At 48.1% G+C, this 16,375-nt stretch overlaps 1 long non-coding RNA gene across 1 annotated transcript; it reads right to left on the bottom strand.

The window, feature by feature from the left end:
* Window positions 1–438: 438 nt before the first annotated feature.
* LOC126084363 (uncharacterized) lies at window positions 439–14,838 on the bottom strand. The gene is made up of 3 exons (XR_007519024.1): window positions 14,707–14,838; window positions 2,870–2,905; window positions 439–609 (listed from the first exon to the last, which is right to left on the bottom strand). It is a non-coding gene; the product is annotated as an uncharacterized LOC126084363 (long non-coding RNA).
* Window positions 14,839–16,375: the final 1,537 nt, after the last annotated feature.

Raw genomic sequence — 16,375 nt, 5'->3', positions numbered from 1 at the left:
GACTCCTCCCACATCCTGAACGCCCAGAACGCTCTTCCACCACAGAGCTTCTGAAACAGTGTTCCCTGTGGCCTCCAGCCCCATCAGGACTGACGAGGCCCCGGCAGCCCCACTGCCTGTGTCATACGGAAACAGCAGCCTCCAGCCTGGATTTCCCTAGAGAATCCCGAAATTAAGTCTTCAGTTTTGTTATCCTCCAGGGCCCAGTCCCAATCTGGACATAGAACAGGGGAGGTCACAGTGTGTTTGTTTAGCACTGACAGTGTTTGAACTTTAAACAAAAGACAATAGCTTTAGCGAGTTTGTTTTTGGTAACTTTATACATCGTCTTTTTAAAAAAATATATAGGTTATATTTGGCTCAATTTTTTTCCACTTAGTATCTCATGTTGTTGTTGTTGATTGCCACCAACTCGATTCTGACTCATGACGACCCCATGTGTGTGGAGTTGACCTGCTCCATAGGGTTTGCAAGGCTGTGAACTTTCAGAAGCGGATCGCCAGGCCTGTCTTCCGAGGGGCCTCTGAGTGGGTTCAAACTGCCAGCCTTTTAGCTAGTAGTCAAACTCTTAACCATTTGTGCCACCCGAAGACTCTATACCACTTCTTTCTAAAAATTCAAATAATACAGAAAAATGTAAAGACGAAATAAAAGACCTGTTAAAGCACCCACTCAGAGAAAACCACTGTTAATGTTCTGATGCTGGAAGATAAGCCCCTCAGGTTGGAAGGCACTTAAAATATGACTGGGGAAGAGCTGCCCCCTCAAAGTAGAGTTGACCTTAATGACCTGGGTGGAGGGAGTCAAGCTCTGGGGACCCTCATTTGCTGGTGTGGCATGACTCAAAATGAGAAGAAACAGCTGCAAACATTCATTAATAATAGGAATGTGGAATGTATGAAGTATGAGTGTAGGAGAATTGGAAGTTGTCAAAAATCAAATGGAATGCATAAACATTGATATCCTAGGCAAACCCGTTGCCATAGAGTCAGTTCTGACTCACAGCAACCTAGGGATTAGTGAGCTGAAATGGACTGGTATTGGCCATTTTGAATTAGATAATCATATGGTCTACTACGCTGGGAATGACAAACTGAAGAGGAATGGTGTTGTGTTCATCGTCAAAATGAACATTTCAAGTTCTATCCTGAAGTACAACACTATCAATGATAGGATAATATCCACACGCCTACAATGAAGACCAGTTAATATGATTATTATTCACATTTACCCACCAATCAGTCCCTGGAGAAGGACATCATGCTTGGCAGGGTACAGGGTCAGCAGAAAAGAGGAAGACCCTCAACGAGGTGGACTGACACAGTGGCTGCAACAATGAGCTCAAGCATAACAGCGATTGTAAGGATGGTGCAGGACCAGGCAGTGTTTTGTTCTGTTGTGCGTAGGGTCGCTATGAGTCGGAACTGACTCAACGGCACCTAACAACAACAACAACAACAACCCGCCAATGCCAAGGATGAAGAAATTGAAGATTTTTACCAACTTCTGCAGTTTGAAATTGATCAAACATGCAATCAAGATGGATTGATAATTACTGGTGATTTGAATTCAAAAGTTGGAAATGAAGAAGGAGCAGTAGTTGGAAAATATGGCGTTGGTGATAGAAATGATGGTGGAGATTGCATGATAGAATTTTGCAAGACCAGTGACTTAGTCACTGCAAATACCTTTTTTCAAAGCATAAATCGCTACTGTACATGTGGACCTCGCCAGATGGAATACACAAGAATCAAATCTACTACGTCTATGGAAAGAGACCACGAAGAAGCTCAATATCATCAGTCAGAACCAGGCCAGGGGACAACTACAGAACAGACCATCAATTGCTCATATGCTAGTTCAAGTTGAAGCTGAAGAAAATTAAAACTAATCCACAAGAGCCAAAGAATGACCTTGAGTTTATCCCACCTGAATTTAGAGACTATCTCAGGAACAGATTTGAGGCATTGAACACTAATGACTGAAGACTATACAAGTTGTGGGATGACATCAAGGACATCATACATGAAGAAAGCAAAAGGTCATTAAAAAGAAAGGAAAGAAAGAAAAGGCCAAAATGGATGTCGGAAGAAAAGCAGAGTAGCCAAAGTGAATGGAAAAAATGATGAAGTAAAAGACCTGAAAACAAGATTTCATGGGGCAACTCTAGAAGACAAAGTAAAATATTATAGTGAAATGTGCAAAGTCCTGGAATTAGAAACCCAAAAAGGAAGAACACGCTTGGCATTTCTCAAGTTGAAAGAACTGAAGAAAAAAATCAAGCCTTGAGTTGCAATATTAAAGGATTCTATGGGCAAAATATTGAACAATGCAGGAAGCATCAAAAGAAAGTGGAAGGAATATGCAGAGTCACTGCACCAAAAAGAATTGGTCAATGGCCAACCACTTCAGGAGGTAGCATATGATCAGGAACTGATCATACTGAAGGAAGAAGTCCAAGCTGCAGTGAAGGCATTGGTGAAAAACAGGGCATCAGGAATTGACAGAATACCAGTAGAGATGTTTCAACAAACAGATGCAACACCAGAAGCACTCATCTGTCTATGCCAAGAAATTTGTAAGACAGCTACCTGGCTGTCCAGAGATTCATACTTGTGCCCATTTCAAAGATCATGAGGATGGCGCAGGACCACACAGTGTTTCATTCTGTTGTACACAGAGTCACTATGAGTCAGAACCAACTCGATGGCACTTAACAACAACAACCACAAACCTACAAGAAGGGTACTATTGTTACCCATTTTACAGATGGGGAAAGTGAAGTCCAGAGGAGTTTATGCTGGGTGTCAAAAGCTAGTAAGTGGTAGAGCGTTAATTCATGAAGGCATCCATTTTCTTGTATTCTCACCAGCACTGGGAAAAATGTTTCTATCCTCTTGACAATCTGAAGGAGGAAAAAAAAGAAAATCTCATTTTTTATTTTATTTTCATTTTTGTTACTGGTAAGGTTATTATTTATCAGCCATTAGATTCAGCTACTTTATGAATTACTTTTTAAGGTCTTTTCTCCTTTTTTCAACTGGGACATTTATCTTTTTACTGATTTGTAATCGTGTTTCACATACTACATAAGTCAGCCCTTTGTCATCACGTGTCTCTCCTTTCTAGATGGGGAGACCTTGTGGGCCATGGTTGTGTGGTGTCCACCTCCTTTCTCCCAGTGTCTGGCGCAGAGCAGGCTTCCAATAGCTATGGGACCCGAAGTCAAGACTGCTCATTGTTCCAGTGAGGGATCTTGGAAGCTTCTGGTGCTCAGGAGGGGTACAGCACATTTACTGTTGACTCTTAATTCTAGTCTGCCCCTCCGTGTAAAATAACAATTCCCTCCCTTTGCTCAGCAGTAGAGTTTACAGGGCACCCTCATGGTGCAATGGTTAAAGCTCTCAGCTGCTAACCTGAAGGTTCAAACCCACCAGCCGCTCCTTGGGAGAAAGATGGGGCAGTCTGCTTCCGTGAAGATTGTGTTGCTGTTGCTAGGTACCATCGAGTGTACTCCAACTCATAGTGACTGTATGTACAACAGAAAGAAATTCTAAGATTACAGCTTTGGAAACCCAATGGGACAGTTCTACTCTGTCCTATAGGGTCGCTATGAGTCAAGATCAACTCCCGGCCATGGGTTATAGAGTTTATAAGTCCCTGGGCGGTGCTAACATGTTCGGCTACTAACTGAAAGGTTGGAGGTTCGAGTCTACTCAGAGGTGCCTCAGAAGAAAGGCCTGGCCATCCACTTCAGAAAAACAGCTACTAAAAACCTTGTGGAGCACACTTCTGCTCTGACACATGTGGGGCTGCCAGGCGTCGAAGTCCACTCGTGGGCAACTATTTTTTTTTCAGAGTTTGCAGAATAAATGTCCGCATACGCTGATCTCATTTGCAGTTCAGGAAGCCAGGTAAGACAGGAGGGTGTTTTAGCCGCTTGTTACAAATGAGAAAACCGGGGTTCGGAGAGGCTTCATAACATGCCAAAGGTCCCACAGCCAAGCCCTCCTTGGCCCAAGACTTGCTTTATTCCATCCCTGACTGACAAGCTGTGATCAAGGAGCTCTCTCAGCCTCAGTGGCTCATCACAAGATCAGAGTAGACTTTCCTGCCCACAGAGGACAGGGCCCTTCCAGGGTCCCAGACAACAGCAACCCAGGGCCTGGCACAGAGATGCCAGGCACTGAGCAGGACTTGTGCCCACCCACTTGCCCTATCCTAGCAGCCACAGAGCCAGGCCACCCCGTCTTTCAGAGCTCCAGGCTGGGGCTGAGCTTGGGGAGAAAGCCCAGGGAGCTACAGCACAAGGGCCCCTTTGTGCCCGTTGCTAAGGGCCCGGCTGTATTTACTCAGCCTCGGTAAACAGGAGGTGCCTGGAGGCCCCACTCTGTTTTGACACCTTAAAGAGCATTTCTTTCCTTCCTGAAGCTGCTTGGGGTGATTCCCCATGGGGAAGGTCTCCCCAAGGCTGGGCTGGAGGGCATCAGAGAGCTTGCTCAGCTCAGACCCTCAAGGCTCAAAAGGGGAAATGGAGGCGCAGAGGGGGTCTTTGGCCAAGGTCACAGAGGAGGGACAGGCCAAGACAGGTACGGAGCTGATTTGGGAGGCATCCACCTGGACCTCACATGCTTGGCTGTATCTCAAAGCCTGGCCAGTCTTCCTGCCATTCGTGGGGTAGGCAGGGGGCCAACTGCCCAACCCACCTGTGCCCAGCAGTCCCCCAAAACCAGACCCATCTCTTAAGGGCCTTAATGTCTTACCAAAGGTGCCTGGGTGGCACAAACGGTTTGCACGCTACTGCTAACCGAAAGGTTGGTGGTTTGAACTTACTAGCCGCACCACGGAAGAAAGGCCTAGAGCTCCACTTCCGGAAAGATTACAGCCAAGACAATCCTACAGCGGTCAGTTCTACTCTGTAACACGTGAGTTGCCATGAGTCAGAATCAGCTTGAAAGCAACAGGTTTGGGATTTTTTTTTCAATGTCTTACTAAACAAAGACACATCAAGATAGGGTTATAAAAATTGTGGCACTCACAAATAGTAAATTACCGCTTTTAAGCAACCCACAGCATAATTTCATAGTGGTAGCTGCGAGGTAGTTATTGGATCTATTGTCCACAAAACAAGAATAAGGCCACAGGAGGCATGTCCAGGGATGGAACCCTCCCTCCACCATAGCTGTAAAATGAACTTCCTTCAGCCCTGCACATGTTTCGGCAATGCCTGAGGCTGTCACCTCACTCAGCCAGAATGTCAAAGGCCTGCCTTTGAGGCCCTGGTGCACATGAGGCCTCCCGTGACAGGCCCAGCTCAAGTGGCCGCTGGCCAAAGCTCCTGTGTGACCTTCAGCCAGTGCCTCTGCCCTCTCCGACTCCCTTCCTCCTGGGCAAGCCCAGCCAAGAGCTCGAAGCACTGCCTCTTCCCACCCTGAGCTTCCCTGGTTCAGCCTCACCCTGCGCTGGGGCCCAGCAGGGCTGGGGGTGGGGGCTGTTTTGGACCCGGAAGCTGATTTCTGGGGATCCCATGACCCTGGGCAGGTGCCCATGAGCTCCTGCCACGAAGGGTGCTTCTTCCGCCCGCCCCACCCCCAGGCTCCACAAACAAAGGCTGCCTGTATGTACCTTGGCCAGGCCTGGATGCTCCAGCAGGGAATCCTTTGGGGAGCCGCCCAGTGTGTGAATTTCCTCAAAGGTGGGGCAGGCTATCCTGGAGAGGCCTCCTGACCCCGGGGGCTCCCTATCCTGGCTAACAGCCCCGCCTGGGGCTGCTGTGAGCCTGGCTAGCCTTTCTTTAAAGGAGTTAGCCCTGGCCCTTGGCCTCTCTGAGGAAGATCAGGGGCACGCAGGGCCCCCCTTGCCGGGGGTGGGGTGGGGCGGTGGCAGGCCCAGTACAGCTCAGCCCTGGAGCTGGAGGGCTCCTACCTGGCCTTGATCTTTACCCCCTCCCAACCCAGCACTTGAAGTTGCATATGAGCAATTTATGGTCTGTTCCACAGTCGGCCCCTGGCCTTGTTCTGACTGATGATATTGAGCTTTTCCATTGTCTCTTTCCACAGATGTAGTCAATTTGATTCCTCTGTGTTCCATCTGGCAAGGTTCATGTGTATAGTCCCCGTTTATGTTGGTGAAAGAAGGTATTTACAATGAAGAAGTCGTTGGTCTTGCAAAATTCTATCATTTGATTTCCAGCATTGTTTCTATCCCCAAGGCCATATTTTCCAACTACTGATCCTTCTTTGTTTCCAACTTTCGTATTCCAATCACCAGTGATTATCAATGCATCTTGATTGCATGTTTGATCAATTCCAGACTGCAGCAGCTGATAAAATCTTCTGTTTCCTCATCTTTGGCCTTAGTGGTTGGTGCATAAATTTTAATAATAGTTGTATTAATTGGTCTTTCTTGTAGGTGTGTGGATATTATCCTGTCACTCACTGATAGAGTGGGACTTCAGGGTAGATCTTGAAATGTTCCTTTTGACGATGAATGCAACACCGTTCCTCTTCACGTTGTCATTCCCAGCATAGTAGACTATATGTGGCCAATACCAGTCCATTTCAGCTCATTAATGCCTAGGATATTAATCTTTATACGTTCCATTTAATTTTTGACAATTTCCAGTTTTCCTAGATTCATACTTCATGCATTCCAGGTTCCGATTATTAATGGATGTTTGCAGCTGTTTCTTCTCATTTTGAGTCATGCCACATCAGCAAATGAAGGTCCCAAAAACTTTACTCCATCCACGTCATTAACGAAGAAGTCCAAGCTGCTCTGAAGGCATTGGGGAAAAACAAGGAATTGATGGAATATCAGTTGAAATGTTTCAACAAATGGATGCAGCGCTGGAGGTGCTCACTCGTCTATGCCAAGAAATATGGAAGACAGCTTCCTGGCCAACTGATGGGAAGAGATCCATATTTATGCCTATTCCCAAGAAAGGTGATCCAACCGAATGTGGAAATTATAGAACAATATCATTAATACCACATGCAAGCAAAATTTTGTGGAAGATCATTCAAAAGTGGCTGCGGCAGTATATTGACAGGGAACTGCCAAAAATTCGGGCTGGTTTCAGAAGAGGACATGGAACCAGGGATATCATTGCTGATGTCAGATGGACCCTGGCTGAAAGCAGAGAATACCAGAAGGAGGTTTACCTGTGTTTTATTGACTATGCAAAGGCATTCGACTGTGTGGATCATAACAAACTATGGATAACATTGGGAAGAATGGGAATTCCAGAACACTTAATTGTGCTCATGAGGAACCTTTACATAGATCAAGAGGCAGTTGTTCATACAGAACAAGGGGATACTGATTGGCTTAAAGTCAGGAAAGATGTGTGTCAGGGTTGTATCCTTTCACCATACCTATTCAATCTGTATACTGAGCAAGTAATCCGAGGAGCTGGAGTCTATGAAGAAGAACAGGGCATCAGGATTGGAGGAAGACTCATCAACAACCTGCATTATGCAGGTGACACAACCTTGTTTGCTGAAAGTGAAGAGGACTTGAAGCACTTGCTAATGAAGACCAGAGACCACAGGCTTCAGTATTGATTACACTTCAACATAAAGAAAACAAAAATCCTCATAACTGAACCAATAAGCAACATCCTGATAAACGGAGAAAAGATTGAAGTTGTCAAGGATTTCATTTTACTTGGATCCACAATCAGCGGTCATGGGAGCAGCAGTCAAGAAATCAAACGACGCGTTGCATTGGATAAATCTGCTGCAAAGGACCTCTTTAAAGTGTTGAAGAGCAAAGATGTCACCTTGAAAACTAAGGTACACCTGACCCACGCCATGGTATTTTCAATCGCATCATATGCATGTGAAAGCTGGACAATGAATAAGGAAGACCGAAGAAGAATTGACAACTTTGAATTGTGGGGTTGGCGAAAAATATTGAGGATGCCATGGACTGCCAAAAGAACGAACAAATCTGTCTTGGAAGAAGTACAGCCAGAATGCTCCTTAGAAGCAAGAATGGCGAGTCTGCATCTTACATACTTTGGACATGTTGTCAGGAGAGATCAGTCTCTGTAGAAGGACATCATGCTTGACAACGTAGAGGGTCAGAGGAAAAGAGGAAGACCCTCAACAAGGTGGATTGACTTAGTGGCTAGAACAATGAGCTCAAGCATGGCAACGATTGTAAGGGTGGCGCAGGACCGGGCAGTGTTTTGTTCTGTTGTGCATAGGGTCGTTATGAGTCAGAACCGACTCGACGGCACCTAACTACAACAACCCAGCCAGTTCTTCCAGCAGAACTGTGTCAGCAGGAACTTCCAGGTCAGTGGGGACTCCCAGGTCAGCCTTGGCCAGATGGTGAACAGGAAGGAGGGGAGAAGAGAATGCCATCTGTGCATTGAGCCCCCCCTGTGCCCAGGGCTGTGTCCCCCAGAGCTGGCCATTATCCCCCCTTTTACAGATAAAGAAACTGAAGCTCACAAGGCCCCAGGTGACAGATGTGGGGGAGCTATGGGATAATTTTGTGTCTAGAGATGGGCCTAGAGCCATCCTGTGCCCTGTTCTCAGCAGCCACCTCTCAGGAGACAGTGGCGAGCCCACTCTACTTACTGTTCCTTACCCACACGGCATTGGGCTCAAACTCTTTGGGCCTTGAGGTTAATAAATGGTACCCATGCCATAGTTTCTTTGTAGTAAGCAAATTCACATTTTTAAAGAACTTAGAATAAAAAACTCAAACCAAACCCTCTGCTGTTGAGTTGATTCTGACTCACAGCGACCCCACAGAACAGAGTAGAACTGCTCCATAGGGTTTCCAAGGCTGTAGTCTTTACAGAAACAGACTGCCACATCTTTCTCCTGAGGAGCGGTTGGTGGGTTTGAACCGCCAACCTTTTAGTTAGCAGCTGAGTGTTTTAACCACTGCACCACCAGGTTTCCTCAGAAGAGTGCCTGGCATATCAGAAAAGCTATCAAAAAGCTTATGCAATTAAACAAATTGCAATGGGATGATGACGATGAGAATGACAAAGATTACAGGATGGAACTGTCTCTGGGGAAAACAAAACAGCTCAGGCCTGTGGGTTCCAGAGAGTTCGGGTGAGTCATCCCCAGACTGCTAGATCCTGGGAGTGGGGTGGTGAGTCACCCCAAGTCAGCACCACTTGAATGGTCTGGGCTGGGCTGCCCTGGGCCACTGTCGAGGAATTCCTCGAGGGCCAGGTGAGCTAAGAGCTTTCCTTCCCAGCCTGCACCTGGCCCCCAGCTGTGCCCAATGACTCACCCCAAGGTGCTAGTTGGGACCTTCTTTCTCTGGGGCATTCAGTCCGAGCTGGAGCTGTGAGATCGCTTGTCAGTCAGCATCTGTTCGTCTGACACAGACTAGTTTCTCAGCAACTAGCCTTATGCTGGATGCGCGGGTCCCTCTCAGTGGACACAGTGGAGGGTCCCTGCTCCCAAGGCACTCACAGAGTGGCAGACAAAGCTGTACACATATTTCCACCGTGCAACTTCTTGGGGGGTATAGGCTCAGTCCCATAGCCCAGCTGCTAACCTAGAAGATGGAGGGTTGAGTCCACCCAGAGGCACCTCAGAAGAAAGGCCTGGCGATCTGCTTTAGAAAAATCAGCCATTGAAAACCTTATGGAGCGCAATTCTCCCCTGACACACATGGGAATGCCATGAGTTGGAATTGACTTAACAGCAACTGGTTTAACTGGTTTTACGGGCCCAGGGAAGATAGAGACCAACTCCACAGAGGTCTCCAGAGGTGCCTTGGTGCAGGCAGTGCCCAGTGCCCCATGTTGTTACTGCTGTCCCATTTCAGAGATGACAAAACTGAGGCACGAAGGGTGAAATAACTTGTCTGAGGTCAAACAGCCGGGCCTCTTGGGGATTCACATCACCCCTAACAGCCCAGCCTTGATCCATTTTGACCCTGACTTGAAGGCCAGATTTTTGACACCCTTTCCTGGACCTTTCTGTCTATTTTGGTGTGTGGGGTCGGGGTTGGCGGGGGGACAGGGAGAAAGGAGGAGTCAGCCAAGACAGAGGGGAAGAAATTCTGATTTGCAAGCCCATGAAGGAAGCCACAGGACCTGAGAGCTGGATCTGTGCCCAGGTTCCAACTGAGGTCACTCGCCGAACCGTGGTGAGGGTGGGGATGGAAACAAAGCCCCTAATTTCTGAGGGACAGCTGCACCTGCTGGGAAGAGGTGTGCACACATGCGTATAAGTGACAAATAGTGAAGAACACAATTAAGTGAGAAACCTTGGGCCTTAGGTAACAGAACGGAGAGGCAGGAAGGAGGGAAGGGACAGAGCCGGATGAAAGGCAGGAGATGGGGAGAGAGACTGGCTGCATGGCCTCAGCAGTTCCCCTAACAATGATGGTGTTGAGGACCGCCGCTGTCATGCAGTGCCTACGGCATGCCAGGAGCCCCTGGATGGTACCAACAGTTAATGAGCTCAGCTGCTAACCAAAAGGTTGGAGGTTCGAGTCTACCCAGAGGTGCCTCCGTAGAAAGTTCTGCCGGTCTGCTTCCAAAAAGTCAACCACTGAAAATGCTATGGGGCACAGTTCTACTCTGACACATGTGGGGTCACCACGAGTAGGAATCGTCTCGACGGCAGCTGGTGCTACACTTAGCACATTATACACATTACCTCATCGATCCTCACAACAGCCCTGGAAAGGCTACCATTATCCCCACGTCAGAGATTGGGAAACTGAAGCTCAGAGAAATGAAGTGACTTGGCCAAAGTCACAAAGTCAGAAAATCGCAGAGGCAGGGATTAGAACCTGGGTCTGGTTTACTCTGCATCTCTGCTTTCAGCTCCAGCCTTACCCTGCCGCTCTGTGCCACTGCCATCTCTCCTGGAGACCCAAGCACACAGGACCGCCTCTACCTCTGACCAGAGGACGTCGGGAGGTGATGAGAAGTGGGACTGGGTGGTCGGGGCGATAATACAGAACAGCCCAGACTTTCAGAAAAACACCAGTGCCAGGCTATTTGGGGGTCATGTGCTGGGACCCTGACGCTGAGCTGCATCCTGGGTGGCACTGGGGGCAGGATTCAGGTGAAATCTGAACAGAATGGTTGCTGTCCATCTGTCAGTCATCTTGGAAAGAAGGTTGGTGAAAGGGCATGTCTCTGGCAGGCAGAGGACTACCTTCTCTTCCCCCTGGACTTACATATTAGCTCCAGAGGCCTGAGTGCTGCTGCTGCTGCTGGACTAGCTTTCCAGGCCACACGGAGTGGGCTGGAGTTAAAAGCAATGCACCGTGCCTCAGTTTCCCACTGCTGCTGGAGGAGGGAAGGGGTAGCAGGATCCCAGAGCAATGAACGGTTAATGGGACAACCGGTGTTGAGAGCAATGACTGAGGAGCCCTCCAACCTTGATGCAGGGGCATCTGTCCTTGCCCTCCAGGGAAGCGGAGCTGCCTGAGGGGAACAGTGTTTCCGCACCTCCCAGGGCCTGGGGAGGAGCAGTGAGCGCCATGCAGAGGCGTAACTAAGGTTTGGCAGTAGGGCGCATGCTCCCTGAGCTGCTTGAGGAGGCAGGGCTAATGAGCAGTTTCTATTGGCCATTGCAGCTTGCATCACCGGCTGTAAGAGATCGTTCAGCAATTTAAAACTAATTGCCATAGGCGCTATTTACATACATAGGCTCCTGGTGACATGCCCCATGGAATGTCATTTTCAACAGCCTCCAGAGTTAAGAGTAGAGGCACACCACAAGTTTCTGGAAAGTGTATGAAGCAGTGCCCTGAGCAATGAACAGAAAAAGTGGGGGCAGACTCTGAGGGGAGGTTTCCAGTAGGGGGCTGGTGTAAAGTGGGGCCACAGACCAGTGAGGTGTGGGGCTCAGGGCTGACAAGCACAACACATAGGCATTCATCCTCCAGTGTTCTTCAGATAACAAGTCACCCCTCAACACTTAATAGCTCAAAATAACAGCCATCATTTTATTACTATTTTTCACAGTTTTGGGGTTGACTGGTTCTCACTTGGAGCCTCTCATGTGGTTGCAGTTGATGGTGGCTGGGTTGGAGTCATCTTGAAGACTTCCTCACAGATGTGTCCAGACGTTGAGGCTCCTGTCAGCTGGGACCTTAGCTGGGGCTGTCAGCTGGAGCATCTGCACTTGCCTCTCTATGTGACTCGGGCCTCCTCACATCATGGCAGCTGCGTTGCAAGAGTGAGCATCCCAAGAGAACTGGGCAGAAGCCATTATCTTTTATGACCCAGTCTCGGAAGCACTTCTGACATACAGTCCCGCCCAGACTCAAGTGGGAGGAACACAGACCCCCCTCTCAAAGGGAGGAATACTGGCACCACATTGTAAGACGAGCATGTGGAATGGGAGATATTGTGGTGCCACCTTTGAAGAACTCAGTAAATATTTATTTCACACCTACTTGAAGCCCTGGTGGCACGGTGGTTAAGCGTTTGGCTGGAAACCAAAAGGTCAGCAGTTCAAATCCACCAGCCACTCCTTGGAAACCCTATGGGGCAGTTCTACTCTGTCCTATAGGGTTGCTATAAGTCAGAATCAACTCAATGGCAATTGGGTTTGGTTTTGGTTTTTTATGAGCCAGGCAGGTCCCTGGGGGCACAAATGGTTTGCACTCGACTACTAACCTAACCTAAAGGTTGACAGTTCCAAACCATCCAGCAGTGCCACGAAAAAAGGCCTGGCTATCTGCTCCCACAGATTACAGCCAAGAAAACCCTATGGAACAGTACTACTCTGTAGTACATGGGGTCGCCATGAGTAGGAATGGATTTGAGGGCAATGGGTTTGGGGTTTTTGATTTATGAGCCAGGCACTATCCTAAACACTGGGGATACAGCAGTGAACCAAAAAGACAGAAGTTCTTTCCTCATGGAGCTGACATTCTAGTAGCGGGAGACAGACCATCACCCAAAGGAGCAAAGTAAGTAAACTAGCATGTTAAGTGGAAGTAAGTGCTAAGGACAAGATACAATAACTCAGGATAGGAGGCTAGTGTGTGCCTGGGGGTTGTGTGACATTTGAGCCAAGGCTTGAGGGGAGGGAGGGAGCTGGCCATGGGGAGGTCTGGGGAAGAGATTCCAGGAGGTGGATCCATCAGCTCAGAGGCACTGGGGTATGTGTGTGTCCCAGGGCTCAGGAAGCAGCCCAGAGGCCAGCAGGGCTGGAGGTGAGGAGTGGAGGTGAGGAGCAGGAGGCAAGGAGGGCGAGATAGCGGGGCCAGGACCTGCAGGGGCCATCTGCCTTTGTGGAGACTTTGCCTCTGCTCAGAGTGAAGCTGGGCTCACGGGAAGTTCTGACCAGCAGCAGGAAGCCTCTCACTCCAGATCAGGACTGGGCATTGAAGAACATCCAACCCAGTACCCCCCTCCACTCAGGACAGCCCCCTTTGTTGTTTACAGGGTGCCTTAGTTACCTATGCTGTCGTAACAAAATATACCACAAGCGAGTGGCTTTAAAGAACAGAAAATTATTGTCTCACAGTTTGGGAGGCTAGAAATCTACCAGGGCATCAGCTCTGGGGCGGCGGGCGGGGGGGATCCTTCCTTTTCAGTAGCCCGGGGAATTTCTTGTCATCTGTTTCACCCTGTGTTCGTGTCCCTGTGTCTACTTCACTCTTTTGTAAGACACCTCTCAGAAGTGATTGGGTTTAGGACCCACTCTGCTTTGGTATTGCTTAATTAACATAACGAAAGAAAGCCTCTCTTCCCAAACATGGTCACATTCATAGGTACAGAAGTTAGGAATTCAGTTTAACATTTGGGGAACACAATTCAACCTGTAACGTGGGGTCTTTCTTGTCATGAATGAAAACAAGCCTCCTTGTAACTTCCACCCATTACGGCATGCCTCTGAGACCACTGAGTGGGGCCCTCCCCCATCCCATGATGTTTTAAGGGCGATCACTAACTCCCTGAGTCTCCTCCAGAGTGCAGCCCACTCAGCTCTTTCACAAATCCTCAGCATACAGAACCTTCACCAGGCTGGTGATTTATGTCTGTCCATTTTTCCCAAAGCCGAAGCTGGCAAACTACCACCCAAGGGCCAGATTTGGCCTGCCACCTGTTTTTGTAAATAAAACTTTATCAGAACACAGCCACACCCACTTGTTTACTATTGTCTGTGGCTACTTTTGTGCTACAGTGGCACAGCTGAGTAGTTACCACAGAGGCTCTATGCAGAAAAAGGTTTCTGACCCCTGTTCTAAAGCATTAAAAAACAAACTTGTTGCCATCCAATTGATTTCGACTCATAGCAACTCTACAGGGCAGAGTAGAACTGCCCCATAGAGTTTCCAAGAAGCGCCTGATGGGTTCCAATTGCCGACCTTTTGGTTAGCAGCCGTAACAACCACTACGCCACCAGAGTTTCCTCTAAAGCATTTGTGGTCCCCTAAACGTGTGTGCTTTAGGTTTCTCCAGGATCACTCTAGCTGCTGTGCTGAAAATAGACTGTAAGGGGCCAGGATAGAGGCAGGGAGGCTAGATTCTTAAAGAAGAGCAGTAATAAAACCCCACAGTAGGGTATTAGCACACTTCTGCTATTTATTTGTAAAATTCAAATATTAATTTATATGGAAACCTGTTTTAAAACTAGAGAACCTGTATACACTAGTCCTTCTTAAAAGTTCCTAGGACTTTTCTCTAGCAGATGAAATACATATTTCTGTTTTCATGAATTTTCAACAGTACCAAGCCTGAGGCCTTACCTTGAATCCCTCCATCCCACCTGTGAGGAGAACAGTCGTTGGGAGCGGAGCAGAACAGGGTGGGATCCAGGGGTGCAATTAAAAACCACAGATTCTTAACTGTGAAAAATAACAACATTAAAAACCGCAGCTGGCGTGAGGCCCACAAAAGGCTGAGTGTCTGTGCCAGCCGACTGGGATTGGCCAACCATGTGGGAACAAAGAAGACGACAGCACCCAATGCCCCCACCCACCCCGACAGGACAGCCTCCCTTGGAAACTTGGACTCTCTCCGGACTTTCCAAAGCAGACATTTTTTCAGTCACTATGCTCATGGAGAAAAGAAAGGCTTGAATTGTTTTCAAGGAAGTGGGGGAAAAAAACACTAAAAACTGTGGTTTTAAAAATGCTTGCTTTGTCCTTGGGCTGCCTTAAAGAAAACAGGCAGCAGAACTAATGAAATAAACAGAGAGGCTAAAATACATGAAGCCTTTACTTCTCTTTATGGAGTTCTAGGGTGGCACAAACCATCAAGCATTCAGCTACTCACTGAAAGATTGGCGGTTCGAACCTACCCAGAGGCACCTCAGAAGACAGGCTTGGCGCTCTCCTTTTGAAAGCTCACAGTCTATGAAAACCCTATGGAGTGCAGTTCTACTCTGAAATATGTGGAGTCACCATGTGTTCAACTCAATGGCAACTGATTTGGTTTGGTTTACCTCTCCTTAATGATACCTTCTGAAATCCATGCCCCTTTGGTAACTAAACTAGCTGTGTGACCTTGGGTAACTCTTTTGACCTCTCTTACCTTGGGTTCTGGGTCCATATATGTGTAATAGAGACTCTAAGTCCCTTAGAGGGGGCTGCTGGGAGGCTCCATGAAAGGGTGAAGGTGGGAGTTCCAGGGGAAGTAACCACCAGGAATGTCCGAAATGGGGGCATGCGTGGAAGGTGACAGGAGGAAAGAGCAACCAGCATCCCAGGCACAGGACTCTGGGCCATTGCCGCCCACACTGGGTGTCTTAGGTTCTCTAGAGAAGCAAAACCAGTGAAGCGTTTATATATAAATATGTACAGAGAGATTTATCTCACGGAAATGGCTCACGAGGCTGTGGGGGCTGGCAAATCCCAAATCCATGGGTCAGGTGTCAGGCTGGAGGCTTCTCCTGACTCATGTGGTTGCAGGGACTGGCAAACCCATAATGGGCAGGTCAGGCAGTAGGCTGTTGGCTCACGGGGCTGCGGAAGCTGGAGACTTCCAAAATCGGCAGGTCAGATGGCAGGCGCTGGCTCATACGGCTGCAGAAGCTGGCAAATCCCAGAACCAGAAGGTCAGATGACAGGTTCAAGTCCAGGAACCAGAGGTCAAATGATGACGAGCTGGAGGCTGGATCCAGAGTGAGTCCTTTGGACCTGGGGTCCCTAGACCTGAGGAGCTCCTTGACCAGGGGAAGACTGAGGACAAGGACCTTCCTCCAGAGCTGACAGAGGAGGAGAGCCTTCCCCTGGAGCTGACACCCTGAATTTGGACTTGTAACCTACTAGACTGTGAGAAAATGAATTTCTCTTTGTTAAAGCCATCCACTTGTGGTATTTCTGTTATAGCAGCACTAGATGACTAAGACAAACCTATTCTAGAGACATCTCATGGGGGAGAAGGCATCCAAATATTTAAGATACAACATGAGAC

The sequence above is a fragment of the Elephas maximus genome, chromosome 10, assembly GCF_024166365.1.
Source record: "Elephas maximus indicus isolate mEleMax1 chromosome 10, mEleMax1 primary haplotype, whole genome shotgun sequence".
Taxonomy (NCBI): domain Eukaryota; kingdom Metazoa; phylum Chordata; class Mammalia; order Proboscidea; family Elephantidae; genus Elephas; species Elephas maximus.
The sequence above is the reverse complement of the archived record's forward strand: the minus strand, read 5'-3'. Positions and strand labels throughout refer to the sequence as shown.